The sequence below is a fragment of the Oncorhynchus gorbuscha genome, linkage group LG02 (genome assembly GCF_021184085.1).
Source record: "Oncorhynchus gorbuscha isolate QuinsamMale2020 ecotype Even-year linkage group LG02, OgorEven_v1.0, whole genome shotgun sequence".
NCBI classification, from domain to species: Eukaryota; Metazoa; Chordata; class Actinopteri; order Salmoniformes; family Salmonidae; genus Oncorhynchus; species Oncorhynchus gorbuscha.
This window is the reverse complement of record NC_060174.1, coordinates 71,531,913-71,537,912: the sequence shown is the minus strand read 5'-3', so window position 1 is coordinate 71,537,912 and position 6,000 is coordinate 71,531,913.

The window sequence follows — 6,000 nt, the reverse complement described above, 5'->3', positions numbered from 1 at the left end:
CATTGGAAGATGTGAAAAAGAAGAACGTGGCTTACTTCATTGATGGTAATCTCCTCATGTGTAAATGGAAATCCCATGTTGACGCGGATGGAGATTGGAATGCTGTTTACCAAATAGTGATTCCTACAGCCTTTCGACAAAATGTGTTATCCCTTGCTCATGATCACCAGTGGTCTGGTCATTTAGGAATCACAAAAACTTATGATCGGATCCTTCGACATTTCTTTTGGCCGGGTTTAAAACAAGATGTGGCTCAGTTCTGTCGGACATGCCACACCTGTCAGATAACAGGAAAACCAAATCAGGTTATTCCTCCCGCTCCTCTTTGTCCCATACCTGTCATAGGTGAACCATTCGAGCATGTGGTGGTTGATTGTGTCGGACCGTTACCGAAGACAAAATCGGGTAACCAGTTTTTGTTAACGATAATGTGTATGGCTACAAGATACCCCGAGGCCATTCCTCTGAGAAGGATTACAGCCCCGGTAGTGAGTAAAGCCTTAATAAAATTCTTCACGACATTCGGGTTACCTAGGGTGGTACAAAGCGATCAAGGAACCAATTTCCTATCCAAGCTCTTCAGGCAGGTGTTAAAATCCTTGTCAATTACGCACCGTGTGTCAAGCGCCTATCACCCAGAGTCTCAGGGTGCACTTGAAAGATGGCATCAGACACTGAAGTCTATGCTACGTAAATATTGTTTGGAATCTGAGAAAGATTGGGATGAGGGAGTTCCTCTAGTTTTGTTTGCTGCTCGTGAAACTGTGCAGGAGTCCCTAGGTTTCAGCCCGGCTGAACTGGTGTTTGGTCACACAGTGAGAGGACCAATGAAAGTCCTTAAAGAACAGTTCTTGTCCCAAGAGTTGTGTACCAGAGATGAGAATGTGTTGGACTACGTTAGTCACTTTCGTGAGCGCCTACACCAAGCTTGTGCTCTCGCAAAGGAAGCTCTGTCTTCCTCACAGAGGAGCATGAAAAGACACTATGATAAAGAGGCTGTTTCTCGTCCACTACAGCCAGGTGACCAAGTACTGGTGTTATTACCTGTTCCAGGATCTTCACTGTCAGCTCGTTTCTCGGGTCCTTATTTAATTGAAACGAAAATAAGTGAAACTGACTATGTGCTTCAAACTCCTGATAGACAACGCCAATCTCGTGTGTGTCACATTAACATGTTGAAAGCTTACCACACCCGACCCAGCACACAGTTAGAGAGTTCAAAAACAGAGGAAGGTACTGCTGTCTCCTCTGCTACTACTGCTATGATAGTGGACTGTCATATTGATGATGTTGATGGCTTGGAGTTGCGCAATACTCAGCAGCAGTGTGTTAGATTGCCCAACTCAGAAATGCTGCTGTCTATCCAATCCAGTCTGGTTCATTTAACGGATGGACAGGCCAATGATATTGTGAGGCTACTACACAGTTTTCCATGTCTCTTTAATGACGTTCCTACTCGCACAAATGTGTTGGAACATGACATTAATGTTGGAAATGCTACACCTATCAAGCAACACCCATATCGTATCAACGCTTCCAAGAGGAAGATAATGAGGGATGAGGTGAGATATTTGTTGGAGAATGACCTGGCTAAGCCAAGTTCAAGCCCTTGGAGTTCTCCTTGCATTTTGGTTTCTAAACCTGATGGTACGTCCAGGTTATGTACGGATTATCGAAAGGTAAATTCTGTCACAATGCCAGATTCGTTCCCGTTACCCCGACTGGACGACTGTATCGACACTATTGGTGCTGCTAAGTATGTAACCAAGTTAGACCTTTTAAAAGGTTACTGGCAGGTTCCGTTAACTTCACGTGCTTCTGAGATTTCTGCCTTTGTGAGCCCAGACAACTTCCTACAGTACTCAGTCATGGCCTTTGGGATGCGAAATGCACCAGCCACTTTCCAACGACTGGTTAACTCCGTATTAGCTGGCGTTCCTAATTGTAGTGCATACCTTGATGATCTAGTGATTTATTCGTCTGAGTGGTCAGATCATGTTGACTCGCTAAGGGTAGTATGTGAACGGTTGGCAGCTGCTTCTCTAACCCTGAACTTGGCAAAGTGCGAGTTTGGGAAGGCTACTGTTACCTATCTCGGTAAAGAGGTTGGCCATGGACAGGTGCGCCCTGTTGGTGCCAAGGTCTTGGCTATAACTGCATTCCCTGCACCTACCACCAGGCGAGAGCTACGCCGCTTTCTAGGGATGGTTGGCTACTACCGTAGCTTCTGTAAAAATTTATCTGCGGTAGTTGCTCCATTGACCGATTTGCTTAGTCCGGCTAGATCATTTGTGTGGTCCGCTGATTGTAAGAGAGCTTTTGAATCAGCGAAAGCACTCTTATGTAGTACACCTGTACTTGCTGCTCCAGATTTTGAACAACCGTTCAAACTCGAGGTAGATGCTAGTACCAGAAGTGCTGGTGCTGTTCTACTGCAGCAGGACAAGAGTGGAGTGGATCATCCCGTTTGTTATTTTTCACGTAAATTTAATAAATGTCAAACAAACTATGCGACAATAGAACAAGAAGCTCTTGCTTTGTTGTTGGCTCTGCAATACTTTTACATTTTACATTTAAGTCATTTTTTGAAGTATATATTGGTTCCAGTGCCCTACCCGTGATTGTATATACTGACCGTAACCCCTTAGTTTTTCTCCACCGAATGTACAACCAGAACCAGCGCCTTATGCGTTGGGCGCTGATTGTACAAAATTATAATTTGGAGATCCGCCACAAAAAGGGTTCTGATAATGTGTTGGCAGATGCTTTGTCTCGTGTGTGAAAATGATTTCTGTATGTTTTGCAAGGTTGTTGCTTTGTTGTGAGTATTCACTGAAATACTGTAGTCGCAACCCCTAGGGTTGCTCTTTTAAGGGTGGGAGTGTTACGGATACAGTTATCCTGTGTGTATCCTGTGTGTGTGTTTCTTTTCTCTCCTTCTCCCCTCACAGGTGATAATCATCACTCCCCAATCAGTCAACAATCAATCAGAAGACACACCTCCTCCTATTTCCTGACCTATCACAGTTCCTTCCCCATGGTTTAAAAACCCCATCATTTGTTTGTTCTAGAGCTCAGCTCAGCTCAATCTCTCTGTAAATGCCATGTCTGTAGGTCTGTGTTTCACTCTCGCTTTGTGTCTTAACCTCTCTTTTGTTTAAAGCACCTCCATAGCACTTTGTCATCACCTGTGAGTATTGTTTTTGGTTATGGTGTTTGTTTGTTTGCTGGTGGGAAAAGGGGAAACCAAGACAAGTCGCCCATGGGCATACACTACCCGTAGGTGAACTTTGTTAAATACACTAGGTAGAACTGGGCGGACCATCCACTGTATTTTTGGTTAGTTAGTTAGCTGTTAAAGTAGGCTAGTCTAGCTTAGGGGTGTGTTTTTGTATATTTATTGTTTCTTTCCTTGGGTCCAGCTCAGCCCCTTTTCCTGCTCCCCCCATTACCGTGTGTTTATAAATAAACCTAGAGTTTGACGGTAGATTTGTTGTTGTGGTTATTTCGTGCACACTTTTACTTTGTCACAATAAGAATTTGCATGAGTTATGTTACGGGTCTCATTACCATCCCCCCTAGACTGTCGGGCCAAAAGGGATTCGTAACACTCCCCCTTTCCTCCTTCAACTAGGCTGCTGTGGTCAGAGAGACGTCGTAAATTCCTGAGGATCTCCTCATGGACACACAGTATAGAGTAAATTTTCGTAGAGAACAAAGGAATTTCTTCCACCTCACAGAACTTGAGGTACGAACAAATTTCATGTTCCCGGAGAAAGTATAAAAGATTGAAGAATCCAGCTACGAACTGGTCCATTTGTTACAACTTGGGGAAGCTCATGGGAGACGGTGTGGCCACATGATCATAACGCTGTTTATATAATAGCCTCAGATATGAGGTTTACATCTAATTGTTGTATAAGATGAATGAGTGAATATGATACTGTTTGTAAAATTGTGTAATATGATTTTGGACTGTTTAATGAAGGAAAATACAATTCCCTTTTGATTTGAACTAAAATCAGAGGACCGCCCCTGAGCCCAGTTAGGGTCAGGCATCCAGGGACAGCCCCTTTTCTGCAATTCCAAATAAAACCCAACTTTGAGAAATTATCACCAGACCATGTTTTTCTCCATTAGGAGAGGACGAAGGTTGTAGACCATTGCTGAATCTTTTAACCATAACACATGGTTAAACTCTTAGACTATCAATACCGACAGAATAAGAACAAGTCTTTGATATGAATTACTAGTCTGCAGCTAGGAATTCGGTATCATTGAACGCGAAGAACGACAACCGCCGAAACATCCATTCTACAACATGAATGAATGTCGCTCTGAACTATCCCCTCTAACTAAGAGAGAGAGAGCGAACAACTTTCCAGCAGAAACAAACTTTTCAACAAAGATCCCGACACCACACTGAGCTTAAATATATATATTGATTGTTATTGTTCCCGAATGAGTGAGCGCTCATGTGCAAAGGATTAGCATTTCAATTGTTATAATTATTAACTTTGGTGTCTCATCTCAGTTGACCCCCACTTCCCCTTTTGTATAACAAGCCGCAATCCCGATTTCCTAGTTAATTACAGTCACATGATTAATCAGTTGATCGTGTAATACTAATTACAGAGAATCTTTGATAAAAACTATAAGTCTTCAACTAAATGACAGTAAAGACACGACACCTGTATAAAAGACACCTGTCCACAGAAGCAATTAATCAATCAGATTACAAACTCTCCACCATGGGCAAGACCAAAAGCTCTCCAAGGATGTCAGGGACAAGATTGTAGACCTACACAAGGCTAGAATGGGCTACAAGGCCCAAACATATTTGTGAGAAGGTGACAACAGTTGGTGCGATTATTCGCAAATGGAAGAAACACAAAAGAACTGTTTCTCCCTCGGCCTGGGGCTCCATGCAAGATCTCACCTCGTGGAGTTGTCATGATCATGAGACCAGTGAGGAATCAGCCCAGAACTAGACTGGAGGATCTTGTCAATGATCAAGGCAGCTGGGACCATAGTCACCAAGAAAACAATTGGTAACACACTACGCCGTGAAGGACTGATATCCTGCAACACCTGCAAGGTCCCCCTGCTCAAGGAAGCACATATACATGCCCTTCTGAAGTTTGCCAATGAACATCTGAATGATTCAGAGGACAACTGGGTGAAAGTGTTGTGGTCAGATGAGACCAAAATGGAGCTCTTTGGCATCAACTCAACGTGCCATGTTTGGAGGAGGAGGAATGCTGCCTATGACCCCAAGAACACCATCAAACATGGAGGTGGAAACATTAGGCTTTGGGGGTGTTTTTCTGCTAAGTGGACAGGACAACTTCATGCAACAAAGGGACGATGGACGGGGCCACGTACCGTCAAATCTTGGGTGAGAACCTCCTTCACTCAGCCAGGGCATTGAAAATGGGTCGTGGATGGGTATTCCAGCATGACAATGATCCAAAACACACAGCCAAGGCAACAAAGGAGTGGCTCAAGAAGAAGCACATTAACGGTCTATTTGCAATATTTCTCACCAACTGAGATGAGCATGGCCTCATGATTGAAACTCAGAAAATGCTTTTAATCCATATACACACACAAAATGAACAAATGATCAAAAAGCAATATTTTAATATGAAAATATATTTGCAATATTCTAAAAGTATTTTATGAATATATATAGCAGTTATCAAATTTCCCACATGCAGTGCCTTCAGAAAGTATTCACACCCATTTACTTTTTCCACTTTTGTTAAAGCCTAAATTAAATTCAAATTATGTCACTGGCAGCAACACAATACCCCATAATGTCAAATTAGAAATATGTATAATTATTATTATTATTTTTTAAATACTGCCTCCCGGGTGGCGCAGTGGTTACTGCAGCGCCAGCTGTGCCATCAGAGTCCCTGGGTTCGCGCCCAGGCTCTGTCGTAACCGGCCGCGACCAGGAGGTCCGACGCACAATTGGCCTAGCGTCGTCCGGGT